The sequence below is a fragment of the Colossoma macropomum genome, unplaced genomic scaffold, assembly GCF_904425465.1.
Source record: "Colossoma macropomum unplaced genomic scaffold, Colossoma_macropomum, whole genome shotgun sequence".
Lineage (NCBI taxonomy): Eukaryota > Metazoa > Chordata > Actinopteri > Characiformes > Serrasalmidae > Colossoma > Colossoma macropomum.
This window is the reverse complement of record NW_023494785.1, coordinates 8546924-8566053: the sequence shown is the minus strand read 5'-3', so window position 1 is coordinate 8566053 and position 19130 is coordinate 8546924. Positions and strand designations below refer to the sequence as shown.

General features: G+C 38.8%; 1 protein-coding gene across 1 annotated transcript in view; it reads left to right on the top strand.

Annotated features, from left to right (window-relative positions):
- Positions 1-19130, top strand: part of adarb2 (adenosine deaminase RNA specific B2 (inactive)) — a 275159-nt gene that overhangs the window by 165477 nt on the left and 90552 nt on the right. The gene's annotated exons all lie outside the window — the stretch shown is intronic.

Genomic DNA, 19130 nt, shown 5'->3' with positions numbered 1-19130 from the left:
TAATGTTGAAACTGCTAGAATGGTGTGATTATAGGGAAGAATATTTGGTGTGGCTGTTTTTCTATAACACTCATTGCTTCTTACTGCAGCATAGCTTCATATTTTCTGTTCATATTTAGCCAGCGCACAATTCCTAGCTTGTTTAAAACACAATAAATATTCATTGTTTAAATACTAAAGCTAGAACATCAGTTACAGATGAAGCCGTTACCTCTGGTACAAAGCAGAAGCACCATGAAATATGACTTTAAATGCAATGTTAGTTGGTCTTGGTGTTTGCTCTTATCAACAGTGCTCAATTCAAAAGGTCTGCATACAAACATAAAGAAAAATAAATTCCAGCACAAATGTCCATGACCTTAGGTTAAGGTCTCATATGGCAATAAAATTGACTTTACTTTATAGAACATCATGTCATATTGTGAAAAGTGACATAAGCTCTCTATTAAGCTCTTATAAGCTCACTATCTTCGATTTCAGAGAAACGTTGGATGAGCAGGTGCATATACACATTTTTGGGCATATTCTGTATTTTACTTTTCTCAGTGCAGTGCTCTGCACTATCACAGCTATTTCCCACCCCAAAACACCTGATCTAGTTCATCAGCTAGTTGTGAAGCTCTTCATGAGCTGGATGAGCTGTTCCGGGACAGGGAAAATTTTAAACAGTGCAGAGCCGGTGGGTCCCCAGGCTGGAGTTAAGAGCCTTTTGTGTTAGCACACAAGCTTTAACATTTACTTTGGGCAGGGGAGGGTGACATATCTAAAGCAAACCCAGGCTTGTGTATGTGTGGATATGTGGGAAAGAGAAAGGTCCAGAGGTAAACAGAATCTGCTCACTGATCTATTCACATGGAAAAAGAGCATAAATGAGGGAAATTATCATTGTTCCTGTGCCAATGACACAGGAGAAAACAGCGATGCTCCCAAAAAAAAAGCTTTTTTTATTATTATTATTTTCCCCTGCCCCTCGCTCTATGTTTATAGAGCTATAATTGCAAAAGTATTGAAAATTTGCGCAATCTCTTGTTTCCTCATGTGTGGCATGGTAGTGTCTATAAACATTAATTCAATCTGTTGCCCAAAGGAGATGGAAAAGCAAAAGAGCAAATCGACAAACAAACCTCCAACCCGTTGCCCTCTTATTTAATCAAATATGGAAACCGCAATCAGGCTTGGGAAATAGTGTTTTGCTAGAAAACCTCTAGGAGGGATTTTTCAACATCAATGTCAGTGGGTCCCTGAATAGGAAAGGAACTGCCTAGTGCTCCTTTGAATATGAGCTAACTAGATCTACAATGAAGAGTGTTCTGTAGTAATCTTTCATATTCAGGTTCCTTTCATCTGCATGAGCACTTTCAGATGTTGGAGTCAATGGCTGTGAGTTTTGGGCCACTATTATTTACATTGGCCATTTTTTCCCTTTGTAATTGTGATTGTAATAAGGTGCTACAATCTCAAACAGTGTACTTGTTTGCAAAATAATGATTGGCACGCCTGTCTCTAAGTATTACTTACTCCAGCAGGAGTCCTAACAAGAAACCTGCAGGGAGAATGCAGCTGGCAGTAAATTAGTCTAAATATGGGACATTTGATTTAAACACATGCTATCTGGTCTGGTATTTTTATGTCCTTCTCAAAGCTAAAAGGTCTTGGCCTAACCTAAAAGGTGAAAGACCTAATAACAGGCCCAAGGTAAGCTAAACTTTATCTGTGTTGTTATACCTGCTAATGCACATTTTAGTATGTCTAATAAGAAATTACATATTTATGGTTAAAGTTGAACACTAATGCACTCGTACACACATCATCACTTTTATTGTTTCTTTAAAGTTTACCAAAATATGTGTACAAGATGACGAGTCCTCCTCAGCATGTAACATTGCCTTGATTAGCTCCAGTGTTAGCTTTAGCTCATCTGAAGGGGCAGCTTTCGTAGCTCAGACCTCTTCTTCATAAGACATGAAAAGCTATGCGTGTAGTTGCTGAAAGGTTTTTCCATGGATTGTTAAATGTAAACAGGATTCTCAGAATTTATTATTTAATTGAATTTGGCCTACATATGGCCTACAGTTTGATTGACGTAGCAACAGTAACTAAGATAGGCAGGACGACTTTCATTTACTTCATCATACAGCAAAAATAGTGAATGGAATTGCAGGTTACTGCAAGCATGAGCCAAGAATTAAATATGTAAATCAGTCAACTTTTATACCTTAAAATCCAATGTTAATATATTTATATATATATATATAAATTGACTGTAAATGTAATTAAATGTGCAACTATGTAATTAATTGTGTAATTGTGTGATTGCATTTAAATAATGCAGCAAAATTATTGTAAAAATTTGACTTCTAAGGGTTAACCTCTAGCAGAATGCTTCGGCTGTGCATATATGTATGTGTATGAGGTATTGAACAGGCTGATGTTGTGTTAATATTCCACCCCTTGCCTGCGGGGAGCAGACAGAAAAATGTTGTCCTTCCTCTGCCTCAACATCATCCAAACAACCTGCACATGTTTGCCTGTGAGAAACTTCCCCTTTCTCCCTCTCTCCACGCTGTCTAAAAGGATTTTAAGAGGATTTGCCCCACCAGTTTAGTTCCAGAAAGACGATCGCTCGTGGAAATGCTTGAAAGTCAGGCTGCAGTCTGCTGTTCGCTCGCTCTGATACAGTGAAGGACAAACACACTCTCTCAGACTAAAACTCCCCCCGCAGTGTAACACTTTAAACATTACAAACGTTACACTCAGCATCACCAGTGTTACAGCCTTGACATCACCAATGTTACACTCTCACTATCACCAATGTTACACTGTCAACAGCAGCAGTGTTACATTCTTAGCATCACAATGTTGGACTCTCAAAATGCACAACGTCACACTCTCAACATCACCAATGATAAACTCTCAACATCACCAATGATAAACTCTCAGCATCACCAATGATAAACTCTCAGCATCACCAATGATAAACTCTCAACATCACCAATGATAAACTCTCAACATCACCAATGATAAACCCTCAACATCACCAATGATAAACTCTCAGCATCACCAATGATAAACTCTCAGCATCACCAATGATAAACCCTCAACATCACCAATGATAAACTCTCAGCATCACCAATGATAAACTCTCAACGTCACCAATGATAAACTCTCAACATCACCAATGATAAACCCTCAACGTCACCAATGATAAACTCTCAACATCACCAATGATAAACTCTCAGCATCACCAATGATAAACTCTCAACATCACCAATGATAAACTCTCAGCATCACCAATGATAAACTCTCAGCATCACCAATGATAAACTCTCAACATCACCAATGATAAACTCTCAACATCACCAATGATAAATTCTCAGCATCACCAATGATAAACTCTCAGCATCACCAATGATAAACTCTCAGCATCACCAATGATAAACTCTCAACATCACCAATGATAAACTCTCAGCATCACCAATGATAAACTCTCAACATCACCAATGATAAATTCTCAGCATCACCAATGATAAACTCTCAACATCACCAATGATAAATTCTCAGCATCACCAATGATAAACTCTCAACATCACCAATGATAAATTCTCAGCATCACCAATGATAAACTCTCAACATCACCAATGATAAACTCTCAACATCACCAATGATAAACTCTCAGCACCTCTCATAAACTCTCATCTCATCAATGTCAGACTCTGCATCACCAACATTATACTTTAACCATCATCAGTGTTACACTCTTAATATCATTATTGTTACACTCTCGATGTACTCTCAACATTGCAAATATTATACTCTCATCATCACCAACATTACAATCTAAACATTACCAATGTTGCACTGTCTAAATCACCAATGCTCAACAATAGTGCACTCTCCACACCAGCGGCAAATTCTCAACATCATGAATGTCACACTCTTAACCAATATTACAGTTCTGACATCAGTAATGTTACACTCTCAGCATCACCAGTGTTACACTCCCAACATCACCAATGATACACTCCCAACATCACCAATGTTACACTCCCAACATCACCAATGATACACTCCCAACATCACCAGTGTTACACTCCCAACATCACCAATGATACACTCCCAACATCACCAATGTTACACTCCCAACATCACCAGTGTTACACTCCCAACATCACCAGTGTTACACTCCCAACATCACCAATGTTACACTCCCAACATCACCAATGTTACACTCCCAACATCACCAGTGTTACACTCCCAACATCACCAATGATACACACTCAAATCACCAACACTTCATTCTCAACATCAAACTTACACTCTCAACATCACCAGTGATGTCACTGTTACATGCAACATCACTAACATTACACTCTCAACATCACCAGTGTTACACTCTGAACATCATTCTTTCTCTTCCTTTCTTTCTTCCTTTCTTTCTCTCTCTCTCTCTCTCTCTCTCTCTCTCTCTCTCTCTCTCTCTCTCCCAATGTCTCTCTCTCTCTCTCTCTTTCTCCCCCTCCCTCTCTGTCTGGCTCTCTTTCTATGAGAGAGAGAGACAGAGGGAGAGAGAGAGGGGTCACCTTTGCAGAGAAATGAAGGTGTGTGTGTGTCTGGAGGGGAATGTGTGATTTTGGTGCAGCTGGTGGTGTGTGTGTTTGGAGGTCCAGTGTGTGTCGGTATGAGTCGCCTCAGGCAAACGTGAACAATAACTGTGAGGCTCAACCTCTCTCACTGCACTAAATGAAAAATTGAACCCTCATCCAAACTGCATACCACACTGTCCACACCTCTGAGCCTTTAAATCCCCCCCCCTCTCTCTCTCTCTCCCTCTCTCTCTCTCTCTCTCTCTCTCTCAGTCTTTCACTCTCTATCTTTTTTTTGCTTACTGGAACAAATCTCCATAATACAAATGTTCAAATTCATAAATGCCCCTGTAGCAGTATTAGCCCAGTCAAATCTTTTAGTTCATCTAAATGTTATTCACTTCATCTGTGCATATTAAGGACATGAATCTGATGGACCCTGTACCGGGCCCCCAAATAAAGAAAACTGCTCTTTTAAATCTGCTGCCAGAGGAGTTAATCTGCATGACCGGCCTCACTGGCAGCAGGAAGATTATTTCATCAACTTCAGTGAATAGAAGTAAAGCTTTCAGTGAGCAACCTCTGAGCTTTTGCCTTTGTTACATCACACTGTTTGCATATCAAATAAACACAATAACAGAATAAACAGAAATCACAATATAAACAAAAAGAGTAGATAAAATGATAGAAATAGTCACTTTTTTGCACCATTTATGGATTAATTCAGATCAGTCCTTTCAGGAAAGAATAACATCCAGTCTGAATCTAGTTTCACTTGTAATGAGTCAAACATCATCATACACTTAAGGCTGGTTTGTCAGACACAGATGAAGCCAAGCCTTGAAATACATTCTTTTTTAGTCTAGACTGAGGCTTAATCTAAGTCTGAGAAACTGGCCTAAATGTTTAAACATCAGCTGATTCAGTGTTTCTTCTGACTTCAAGGGTATTAATAGGGAGTTTGTCCTTCTTTGCTGCAGTACCAGCCTCTACTCTTCTGAGAAGGCTTTACACCAGATTTTAGAACATTGCTGTGAGGATTTGGTTGCATTCAGGTACATGAGCATTAGTGAGGTCAGGTGTTGGGGTTGGATGATCAGTTCTGGATCATCACAAAGGTATTGGATGGAGCTTCATCACTCCAGAGAACACAGTTCTGCTGTTCCACAGCCCAATGCTGGGGGGCTTTATACCCCTCTAGCCGATGCTTGGCATTGGGCATGGTGGCCTTAGGCTCATGTGTGGCTTCTCCAGAGCATCACGTTCTATTGGCAATGCTTTTCTATGAAAATTATACAAGCTGAGTGCAACTGAATGCATGTGTCAGCAATGATTGCACCTTAAAGTAGCCAAATTCACTAATTAGTGAAGGCATTTATTACCAGCCTTAAGAAAAATGCATAATTTTATATGAATTATTTCTCAGCTTGAATAAAACTTTCAAAGTTTCAAACATAAAGTTGTGTTTGTAAATAGTAGAAGATTTATTACTTATTATTTGACGCAAAGTTGTTGTTGTTGTTGTACTTGGACAAAAAAATCATTAATTCAATTATTTAGTTGTTGTTTGACACCCGAAGCAGCAGAGAGTCATTAGTTAAGACTGAAACCTGTTGATACTAAAAGTAAATCAAAGCAACTATATATGCTATGCTTCACAATAAATCACTCCCATTGTTTATTTAATCTACCTTTTGTACCCGTTAACATGGCAGCAGACCCAGCAAGGATGCTAGCTAGCTAGTTTGCTGGTGTTGTCTAGAGTATCTCTCCAAATAAGCAAAATGAAACATTAATATATGGTCAACAACATTAAAAACACATTAAGTTAATGCGCATCACTATTTCATTGCAGTTGCACTGTATAACAAAGGATGGCAGGAGATTGTAAAAAAAAAGAGCCATTTCATGTCCACCATGCCAGCTGAAGCAATTTTCTGGTTGATGATGTGGTTCCTTACAGTTGCATGTGCACACTGCCTCCTAACAAGATTTAGTGGAAAAATAGAATAGATCTTATATAATTCAGTTAATTTATTTATTAAATTTAAATTCAATGGATTTATCCGAATTGGGTTGCTTCTAATGAATATAAATAAGTAAAGTATATTTTTATGTTTTTTTAAATAAGTTTTATGTGAAATATTTGCTTAATGTTTATGATGGCCATAAATATTTTTTTGAGTGTATAGTGAGATACTTTTCTTTATTCAATTACTTAAAACAGGTAAAAAATGTCTAGAAATAAGCTAAATAACCTTATAATAAGTGCATAACCATCTCAATATAAAAATATTACACATATGGACTAGAATTAAGATAATTTCACTTGATAAGACACTATTTTTTGCAGCGTGGTAATGATTGTAGATATCTTAGATATCTTTCCATTGTTTCTATATACAATGTATATGTGTTTTCCCAGTTGCTGAATTCTGATCCCAGGACAAGAGTAGCACTAGCATGTGCTGAGTGAATTCACTCCCTGCTGTCAGAAATCTCCGTGAGGCAGGGCTTGATCCCTCATGGAGAGTTTCTGGCCACACTGTGTGGTGGAATGATTACCCAGCACTCCGAGGTTGATTGGCCACTTAATCTCTCTGCACCGTGACAAAGATCTGCAGCGTTGCCAAGTCGACGCGCCGGGCCAGCTAAGGCGAGGGAAGCGGAGCGGGACGCTGAAGGACGGCGCTGTAGCTCCGGAGGCCGTGGCCCGCGTGTCCCAGCACCGCCGACCTTGGTCCACAGACCATTTGAATAAGGAAATGCCTGCTGCACGGCGCAGAATACCAATTAGGGTGCTATTATGGGGCAGAGAGCGAGAGGACGGAGGGCACATGGGCCAATTTCAGTTTGCTTAATGTGCTGAAATACAGGGGCTGGTAGTTATTCAGTGGAGGGATGTTATTATGAGAAAGACCTGAAGCCTGAGGGACTTTCAATTCATTATTATTAAAGCAAGAAGAAGAAGAATCCCAAGTGCTTAAAAATGCCCCAAATGTTTGGCGAGGGATTTTGTACTTTGCTACCCTGGTCCCAAGCCTTGGAAATTTCCTTCCCAACAGCAGCAGAATGACTAACGGAGGCGCTGTGTCCTGCACTGTGTTCCTCCGGCTGTTGCACTGCATTGTGCTGCCTGTTTGATGTATGGACGCAAACAGAGCACATGGCCTCCGTTTAATCTACCATGGTAATTTCCCCGGTGCAGTGAATTAAGAGCGTTTTCACACACGTGAAGGTGACCCTGTCCACCAACCTGCCATTTGCACATTTATTTTCCTTCTTCTTCTTTTTTTTCTAACCGTTTGACTTAATCACACTTGATATAAACCCCTTAACAGCCATGAAGCAAAAATCATTAATTAATACTGCCACAACAAATTAGAGATGGCAGGGAGGCCAGTTTGTGGGGGAGAGAGAGAGAGATAGAGAGAGAGGTGTGAAAGGAACACATTATGAGGGGACCAGTTCAGGGCGGTTGGCACCAGTAGCCGGTCTCCGAGGTGCTCTTCTGCTAAAATGCAATAGCAGAGCTGCTCTGTCACCGACTAAGGATTTTCAAAAGGCTTTATTTTCTAAATAGACTTTCTTCCCCTCAGAAAAATAAAATAAAATATATAACATAGTTTTAAGAAACTAATTTAAAATGCATTAATCTTTGTTTTAAGTACAAAACAAAGCAGGAGGTTCTCACCCGTCCTTTTTCCCCCTCATTGCTCATTAGCAGCTCAACACAGAGTCAAAACATTTCACACACAGAGGGACAAGAGTGTCCTAGTTACTCTGATAACAGAATTATGGGGGAAATTTTATATTAGATTATATAAATTAAGAATGTCTGATTCAGTTTCCATTTCAGTCCATGGCCACTAGAGGGCCTGCACAAAGAAACGTCATACAAATGATAACGTCATATTTGTAAGTTGTACAGTGGTTAGTGAAAAGTTAATTGCACATTCCACCTTATTGGAATCATCATTACAAATTTCTAAAATGCTCCCACACAGAGGGTTTTTTTTAGCAAATGTGTGTGTTACATATGTTTTGTGTTTTATTTATCTATTTATTTTTAGTTTTATGCACATGAAAAATCTGTTTAGTAAAATAAAGTGATGCTTAACATAAGGTGACACTTTCAGTTGCAGAAATATATATATATATACATATATATATACAACTTTAACTATAACTAATTGTAACTATAACAAGTAAAAATAAAGAAATAAGTACATTAAAAAAGAAGTCAATAAATGCAGTTAGTCAGAAGATATTTTTTCTGGATACAGAATTTTAGGTCACCGAAAAATATTTCTGAAAATGCTATCCGGAGCAGAGAATCATGAAAACTCAGTTTTCAGCGTTTTAGTGTGGACAGGCCAAAATGCAGCTTTTTGAAAACGCTGACATCATGCCATTAACTTGTGCATATTGTTGCTGTTTTCATTGTACTGAGCATTCAGAACTTTTTTTTCTGAAATACAGCTGATGACTGGTTTGTAACTGTGTGGTTGACAATATGGTGGTTATTAACACATTGATTGCAAATATTACAAGTGATTCTACTGATGTGATTTGAAGATCAGTCAGATTAGAGGGAAAGAACTTAACTCCATAATTGAAATAGAGTGAAAAGATAGAGAAACTCTGCCTGATCAGAACTGGGCCAATGTTTCTGGGACACTGATATGGCCTTGGCACAGTGAACAACCTCTAATTATGAAGCAGTAGCTTTTTTTTTAAATATTTTTTTCAAACTTTTGTTTTCTGGCAGAAATCAGACTTTGATTCTCCAGTTAGAGAGCTCTGTCAGCCTGTATTAAGTCAAACAAGTCTACTGTATTGCAAGACAGCATCGTTACTTTATTAGAAAATCTTGGCTTTGGCTTTCGAGCTGTACTTTGCATGATGCAGATGATCACATTAGGTCTCATTCACCAACCGTTCTTAAGAAGAAATTTCTTCTTAGAACCCACTAACACAGTTTTCACAAAGACTCTGACATTCACCAAGGTTTTTTTATTTGGGGATTTGTTTTTAGGTAAGAACAGAATCTACACAGTCAAGAGCACAAACAACTCTGCGGTTTAAGAACACATCATGAATCTGACTTAGGACCTTAGGACCTTTCTCAAGAAACTTACTTACGTAAGATTGCTGATTGAGGCCTAATAGTCTTCTTGAGGTGTTTCACATACAATTTTAACATCTATTGGTGTAGATGAGGATTTTTTCAAAGCAGAGAAAAAAAGTTTTACAGTTATGCGTGGATGAGGCATTAGCCAGTCAAGAACAACTGTTTAGTCAGTCTTGAAAGGACAGCAGTGTTTACCTCACACTAGTTTTCCTCAGGTGCCGTTCCTCAGACGTTTACTAATCAGAAATCAAGAGACATTTTCCACTTGACAGATTTGGGCTCTGAATAGTATAAGGCCCACAGAATAGCTGCAGAATTTCCTGTTGGTTTCTTCCTCCTGTTTTCTTTCCTTTTGTTTTTAGTGGTTTGGCCTGTTCACCAAGGGCAACCCTGCAATAATGTTTCTGTGGTTAATGGCAGCACTTTGTACACGGAAAGGTTAGAATCATTATGAAGCGGCTCATCCTCTATGCAAAAGATGACCTATAAGAATGGTAAATCTGTTCCACTCTGTCAGCGGCTGTTTCAGCACACACACACACACACACACACACACACACACATATTTGCACCCCAAGCTGAAATTCCTGACTCAGGAGAAAGAGTCTAAATGTAGGTTATGTTGAATCACCTCTCGAGACCCAGCAGCCATTTGTTTTAGATTAGGCTGAAAATGACAAAATTGGTGAACATATCCCCCGTGTGTCTATATAGAGCACACGCACACACACACACGCACACACACAAACACACACACACACACACACACACACTCACACACACACACACAGGGTGGCTCTTCATCTCTAACCTGACAGTCTCCTGTGGGCAGAGGGCCTGTTCAGAATTACCTCCCAATGCGATGCTCACTTCATTAGCAGTGTAATCAGGTTCATTACTGGTTCATAGACACTAGGGCGCCAAATGGGCATGGATAAATCGTAAGCTTTGCATCTGTACGAGTGTGTACGTCGGGGGAGGGGTTACCTCAGTGAGGCAGGAGGTAGAGTAGGCCTGATTCCAGAACAAAAATGAGGATTAGAAATATAGTACTGTGTAAAAGTCAGAGACCAGCCTTCATTTCTTTAATTTCCAGTCAAAACATCCATTAAATGCAAGTTGTTCATTTTTCAGGAGGTCTTCCTGAGGATATAAGATTAATTTATATAAGTAAAAAGAAAAAATAACCAAAACATGATTATAACAAATGAAGAAAATGGGTGTCATCATGCAGGACCTGCTAAGCCACTAAAACTGTCGCCATCAGTCAAAGAGTACCTAAAGCGTTCCTCTTTAATAGGAGAAAATCCAGCTCTGCTCTTGTTTCAGACCTGAAAAAAATCCTTTACTATGACAAGATGACACTGTGGGTCTGAAAGGATTTGTAGCTGTAAAGAAAAAAAGGAAGTAGACAACAAGAAGAAATCAAACAAAGAAGCTGACGATGTTCTCAGAACAATTAACCATCCCACCACCCCAGAGTCCAGACTTCAACATCTCTGAATGAGTTTGGAATTACTTGGATTGTGGGAGGCTAAAAATGCAACCAACTTCTAAGACTGAACTTCGTAGGGGTGGAAAAATAGCAATCACACAATCTACAGATCCCTTCAGAGATCAGATAACAACAGGTTACATTATCAGATCACCCCACAAACATTACACATAAAATCAGAATTTGGGTCTTGCTGACTAAGCTAATGAATGCACACAAGCTGCAGATGTTATTGTTTTCAAGGGGGTCTCTTTTTACTGACTCCACTGTAATTTGAACACTACATGATGGTAAGCCTACTTGCAAGTTAGTTTTGCATCACTTTTCCCCAAATTAGTAGACATGCAATCGTCTCTGATCTATTTTAGTGTATATCTAAAACTAGTATCAGCAGTGATAAAAGTCTTGAAGTCTGAATGTTTCTGTACTTTTATGCATTTTATAGATAACGTGTTGTACAGCATCAGAACAACACGAGCAAATCTGTTTGAGATTACTTTAAGGCAAGTGTGAGATGTAGGCAAGCAGTTTGCACAATGCTAATTGGTGTCAGCTCCCATTAACTGTAACATAGCTATTACCTCATAGCATGAGTGTAAAACTAATGAAACTTCATGCAGCTTCAGGTAGAGAACTGTTTTAAACTGAGATGTTTCCTAGAGCTAAGCTGTTTGTGTTTAGATACTACTTTAATTAGATACAACTAATTAAAACTTAGTGTAAACATGCGTGCAAGTAAATTTACCTCCACTGTGCATTATACTAAATGTAGTTTTATAGTTTAATGGCAAATAAAATAAATAATGTGACTGAACAAATTAACATGTTCTTTAGGACTCAAAGGCCCAAATATAAGAAATACTCTACCCTGCTCCTGAATGACTCCCCTCCTGCAGAGTCCAGTTTCATCTCCAGTCTAACACACCTGGCTCTAATATTCAGATGCTCTTGAAGATCTTGATTAGCTGGAACAGGTGTGTTAGATTAGAGTTGGGGCAGAACTCTGCTGGACAGTGGAGCTCCAGGATCAGCCTGAGGCTCCCTGTTGCCCAGTGTAATAGTGTAAAGATTTCTGCTCTGCATGGGGCTCCAGTTGGGTGTATCATGCTTTATATGTCTTTGCACATTTAGATTGATGACAGTCTGTCTTTACATTTATACATATAAATACTACTGTTTTCCAGCAGTAGTAATAATTAAATGTAATTACTATGGCAAAGTCTTGTCCAATATTGATACCAATACTGATAGCATGACTGATCTGATTGCTGAACAGTGATGTTGTGGATGCCTCTTTTAAATTGCAAACTGTAAGTCTCTGTGGCTTAAAGCAGAAATTAGTTAGAGGTGCTGGAAGTGGGTGTATTTACAGACCATAACACATTACAGACTAATCAAGAAGCACTGATGTTAAAACCATGCTTACAGAAGGTCATTTAGGCAACCAATCAGCAGTCTAGATTTTGGAACAAGTGTGCTCGTTGGCACGTTGGCTGCATTATCCCAGGTGGTTGCTAAGGTGTCGCTTGCCTGATGGTGTGGTGTCCCAGGTGGTTGTTAAGGTGTCACTTGCCTGAGGGTGTGGCATCCCAGGTGGTTGCTTAGGTGTTGCTTGCCTGTTGGTGTGGCATCCCAGGTGGTTGCTGAGGTGTCGCCTGCCTGTTGGTGTGGCATCCTAGGTGGTTGCTAAGGTGTTGCTTGCTTGTTGGTGTGCTATCTCAGGTGGTTGCTAAGGTGTCGCTTGCCTGTTGGTGTGGCATCCCAGGTTGTTGATAAGGGGTCGCTTGCCTGATGGTATGGTATCCCAGGCGGTTGCCATGGTGTCACTTGCTTGATGGTGTGGTGTCACAGGTGGTTGCTAAGATGTTGCTTGCCTGTTGGTGTGATATCCCAGGTGGTTGCTAACGTGTCGCTTGCTTGATGGTGCGGCATCTCAGGTGGTTGCTAAGGTGTTGCTTGGCCATTGCTATGATATCCCATGTGGTTGCAAAGATGTTGCTTGGCTGTTGCTATGATATCCAAAGCAGTTCTTAGTATGTAAGTATTTACGTGTGCTAATAACTGTGTGTATTTATAAATAATGTCTGTAGTGCTGCGTTAACGTTTGTGTTTACCAAAAAAACACACTTCGTTCTGCACCTCATAGCTATACGTGTTCAATATAATTTCTTTTCGTGTTTTAATAAGCTACGAGTGAGAAATAATTAATATAAAATTACAACATTATTTTATTGGTGACTTAAAATGGGCTGAAACCCACCTAAAAGAAGAGCTAGTCTATAGGAACAAAATGTATTTTATTTTTAATAGCAAAAGAAAGAAAGCTATTTTTCCAGGCAAGTCTTTATCTGTGTGAGCATTTATTACTATGAATGCCGTGGCCTCCAGACTGAAAGTGATCAATACAGTTTGCCATTGCCTGCAGTGGTTCATGGCAGTTGGCCCCTTTCCTCACACATCATTATGACTAATATTCAGGAGTGCTCTGTCCATCTCTTGCTGTGCAGCATTGCTCTCTTTTTTCTCTTTTTTTATTTTATTTAACACCTATTGAAGAAATTATCCAGGTGCATTACAGCATTCTTGACATTTAGAAGTTCACACAAACACATGAACTTTTTCACAGCTGTAAGACTGAGTTCTGAAACACACTGGTTTGGCTCATGCTTGTAATTCCATTCAACACCTCTGAATATAACTAGTAAAGAACAGCTTCATATAGGTTACCTTGGGTATCTCTTATCTGGAATAAGTTTGAGAACTCAGAAGCTGCCGTCCTTGTTGGCTCTGAGAAAGTTTGAGTGCCTGCTTAATAGTTAAATAAAACAGTGTATTTTGCAGGTGAACATGGTGAATATTGCACAGTGCCCCTGTGAAATAATACATAATGCAATATATGGAAACTCTTGAGTATACAGCTCAGGGCTCGGGATATACAGTGGGAACAGTACTGTAAGGTGAGTGCACACAATAAAACAATGGTATATGGTCTGACAGCAGTAGAAAAACTGCCAAACAGTATATTTCAGCAAATGTAATTGAAATTGAATGCCCAGACGTGTGTAGTTACTTGCTTTTTTTCAAGCACAGTAATTGACCAGTAGTTAAACCTTTGTCACTGGGAAAGTATGAGCTTCATAACTACTACTATCAACTTCCCGGGAACTGCACCAAATGAAATTTCAGTAACACTTTACTTGAAGGCTCTCTACATAACACGTTCATAACATCTTACATAAATGCTTCATAACATGTTCATGAATGTTCAAATCAGCATTTATAAAGCATTCATGTTTTACATGATATTAATATGGACTACTATGTCATTTTACTGAGTGACTTTTTTTAAAATAAAAGTAAAGAACCTCATTTCTGGACAGCCAAAATAAAAATGACCTCTCTTTAGTTCTTTGGTCATTAAGTGCTTTGAGACTTTGGCACACCAGCATATTAAGATTCAGCTGAATGATTGTTCCTAAGCATATTTATGCGTAATTTACTGTCCATGTAGTAAAGTGACATGCAAAGCAACAAATGCTTAAGAAAAAACAGATAATTAAAAAAAGTTAAAGTATAGGTGAAAAGTGCAAGGTCATTTTTTTTTGTTGGCTGTCCAGAAATGAGACGTTTCACTGAAAATCATATACTTTTTAAAAATAAAAAAGATGAGGAGTTTTATTTTTTTTATTTATTTTTCTTTTTAATTTTTACCCGATTTTCTCCCCAATTTAGTCGTCTCCAATTCCACCCCCTAGTTAGGACTCCCCCAATCACACGATGCTATCAACGCTAGGAGGGTGAAGGCTAGCACAGGCTTCCTCTGAGACCTGTGAAGCCAACCACCGCTTCTTTTGAGGAGTTTTATTTTGGAAAAAGTCTTTCAATAAAATGACATGGGAGTCCATATTGATATCATGTAAAACCTTCATTAACATGTTATGAAGTGTTTATGTAAGATGTTATGAATGTGTTATGTAGACATCCTTTGCATAAAGTTTCACTGTAATTTCTTGGTTAAAATGGCAGTAAGTCTTTTGCAAGTAAGTTCTGACTGTATCCAACAGTACACCCAGAGTGAGTCATTCTAGTGCACGCATAGCTGTTGATTATTAAGCACCACATCATCAGCAGAACACATATAAGGGATCAGCAGGCCACATGCAGAGATCAGATCATGGTATTCTGTAGTATTTTTATTGGCTGTTTTTTGCATGTGTTAATAAAGTGGTGACACTGACTTCTTGATTCACTTGATTCACTGGAAATGTCATATGGAAAGTGTTTTAAAACAGCTTTTTAAAGATATAATCAAGAGAAAACACTTGTGAACTTGTGAAACAGATGCGAAAGAGATGTGGAAAAACGTGTGGTACGAAATGTGATATCATGAAAAGAAATGTGCTCTTGTAAGAACATGACGTCACATGCGACCACATATTGTCAGCATGTGGTTTTTAGACACTTCACATGAAAAATATGTGACTTTATTGTAAGAGCATACTTTCAAAAATGATGTATCAACAGGCATAAAAAATCAATTTTTTGCACAATTGCAGTTGATTGCTATTTTGCAGGACGAATGGTTGTTTTCTGTCATTGAATTTTGGTTTTATATATTTAATACAGAAAAATAACAGAGCTTTGACTGTGAGATCTCTTTTTCATGATAAAAGTATAAGTGTCAGTATAAGACATACAGAGCATCATATGAGATTAGTGCGCGCTCTGTGGTCATATATAGAACTTACATTACAGTCAATAATATTAACCTATAATATTATATTTCACATCCCACACCCGCCACCCCCCCCCATCGTCGAGAGAAAATGCTCAGCTAGTTCAGAGAGCCTCCATGATACCACATTTCACTCAGGAAATACATCACTGTATGGAAGAAAAATGTGTTATGATTTCAAATTCACATTGACTTTAAAGCAGTGACCATTCATTATCAGAACCACAGACATTCACTGCATGAGCTCCTAAGTCCAGTTCAATGGTACAAGATTGAATACTGTTTGTCCTACAAGGGTGTGTGTGTGTGTGAGTGTGTGTGTGTGTGTGTGTGTGTGTGTGTGAGGAGCATTGCCAAACTGGTATGGACGTGCCGACTTGAGGGAGAAGCTATCAGAGAGAGATGGAGGGAAAGAGACAGGAAGCTCAGTGGAACAAAAGATCCTCAGGATTAATTAGGCGTTAGATTGGTTGCAGGGTTAGCCAGAGCTGTCTGAGTGTACAATACGCTGTTGGCTGCTGGTCATATTTCAGCCTGACCCTGGGCAAGAACTGCCTCTCTATAGGACTCCTCTCCTATTCAGTATGCTCACACATCTGCAGAGGTGTAACATAGAAATAAATCATGGTCTTGTTACCTTTACTTGAGTTCTACTGAAGTGTTTATTAGCTTTTCACATTTTAATAAGATTACATTAAACAAAAACACCACATCAATTCAGCTTCCAGACAAAGGAAACAACTACCCAGCTAGCTAATACTGTATCTCAGTAGCTTAATAACATCTTAATAGCTGTTGTGTTCTTTTACTGTTTGTTTATTAGTTATTTTTTTATTACTTTAAAACAACAAACCCAACACCTCTAAAGATAAAGCTATAATTGTTGCTTTTATTCTGTTGTGAATACCTGTTAGATAGCTGATTTAGCTAAAACAAGCTAACATTAAAAGAAAGCTAATTGGTTATGTAGCCAGTGAACCAGTTTAAGCGTTGAACCTTCTTTCTGTAAGGAGCAGTGACATAGCCAGAATATCTTTTTTATAGCGGCTGGTTACGGATTGAGGGGGCCAGGTCAGAAGCATTATGTCCCAGAGGAATCACAAAATTGGGGTTGACAGCCACAAACTAGCCTACTTCATTGTAGTAACCAAAGCTAGAGATAAAAAAACTGTTTTAGACACAGCACACGACTGGTAACCTTGCATTAACTGCCTAGTGGACAGTGTACCATGGCGAATAGTGGCTAATTAACTAGAGTCCCACCTTTTACAGCACTAGACATGGATTTCAGGGCAAATTACTGAAAATTATTTTCTGCAGTATTTAACTCTGTGTTTTCTTAACCACAGTCAAATTTACTGCTTACCCAGCTCATAGCCTGTGCTAGCCTAGCCTGTGCTCTCTATAGCCTATGATTGCTTGGCCTATGCTCTATAGAGCCTATTCTACCCTAGCCTATGCTTTTCATAGGCTATGATTGCTTAGCCTGTGCTCTCTATAGCCTATGATTGCTTAGCCTATGGTCTCTATAGCCTAAGCTTGCTTAGCCTGTGCTCTCTATAGCCGAAGCTTGCTTAGCCTATGTTCTCTATAGCCTATGCTTGCTTAGCATATGCTTTCTATAGCCTATGCTAGCCTAGCTTATGCTCTCTAAAGCCTATTCTAGCCTAGCTTATGCTTCCTGTAGCCTATGTGAGCTTAGTATATGCTCTTTATTGCTTGTGCTAGCCTGGCCTATGCTCTCTATAGCCTATGCTGCAGCCCTCAGCTAAATTCCCATAGTCTGCAGAAACAGTCTAGGAAGGTGATGCTATGTTTACATGTTGCCATTGAGAAAAAGAAAAAAAAAGTAATGTGCCTGTTTGCAGAATTGGGTTAAAAATGCAATGTTACAAAACTGATGGTGGCATGCAGTTGTGAAAACAGTCTGCACAGTGACAGCAGATGCTGAGAATTGGTCATGATTAAAGGAGAGTTTGGTGGTCGCTTTTATCTGTTCACGGTGAAAAAAAAAGAACTTGGCACCATGCAGTTTGTCATGTATTATAACAGCATTTTCATTGGCATCAAAGGCTCCAAAGCCAGGCCTCTGACAGTGAAAAAAGTAATTACTTGCGTAGTGTTTTAAAAACACGTTTTTTTTATTCTTACCTAAGTTTCTTTAGTAATTCTTTCACTTGTGTTGAAGTGAATTATCACTACACTAGCAGTGTTCTGACTTAAACAAGGATTCATTCCACCCCTGCCTGTCTGCCTCTGTCTTGTGGCTTGTAGTCACTTCCGATGTGCTGTTCTTTTAAAGGTTGCACATTTAATATTCGCTGCTGGGTTGCTAATGTAGCTGTGCTGCTTTGGGATTCTCAGTAGTTCTTCCTTTCGCCTGGCTGTTAAAGGAAGGTTTTGTTCGGCTTCGTTTTGGTTGCTGGCTCTCAGTATGAGGAACAGATGCAAATGATTGTGCATTAACTTGCTACTGAATTCAAGTCCCAAAAGAGCCTTTGACCTCATTCAATTGTATTTTTAGCCGTTTCCTGTTGCTGACTTCAGTGCACTGGTCTGCGTAATGAACTAGATATCAGAGGGTAGATTTCATATGTTAAAACGGGAGATATCCAGGGACACCTCATGACCTCCTCATTATGTCATTTCCTAAGGCACAGGAAGTACTTGGCTTTGCATACAAATCATTTAATCTAAGAGGTCTGCAGTCGCGTCTAATCTCTCCTCCTGAGCATGAATACTGCCTTATAACTTAGGAGCAAATTGTGTTAGTTATGTGAGTGATGGCCTGAATATCACAAAGCAAAAGATTAGGGTATTAATGATTAGAACCATGAGAGCAGCTCTGTATAAATTAGAATTAATTAACAATATATATTCATTTTGTTCTCATTTAGAAAGAAAACAGGTACAAATATAGAATATAGTTCAAACAGACCTACAGTTGCAAATGCACAAATTACAGATACAGTACTGTGCAGAAGTTCTAGACCACATTTCATGTATTTCATTTCAGCATCAGGAAAAAAGCAGAAAAATAGTTCAACAGAAAATTACGAAGAAGCCTCAACGTCTAAATGTAATATCAGATGTTACAGTATGTAGTGTAACCCTTTGCCTTTGTTGTAATTTATTATAGTTTATAGCCTTGCTTTCTCTTTTTAAAGAATCTGTAAGGATATT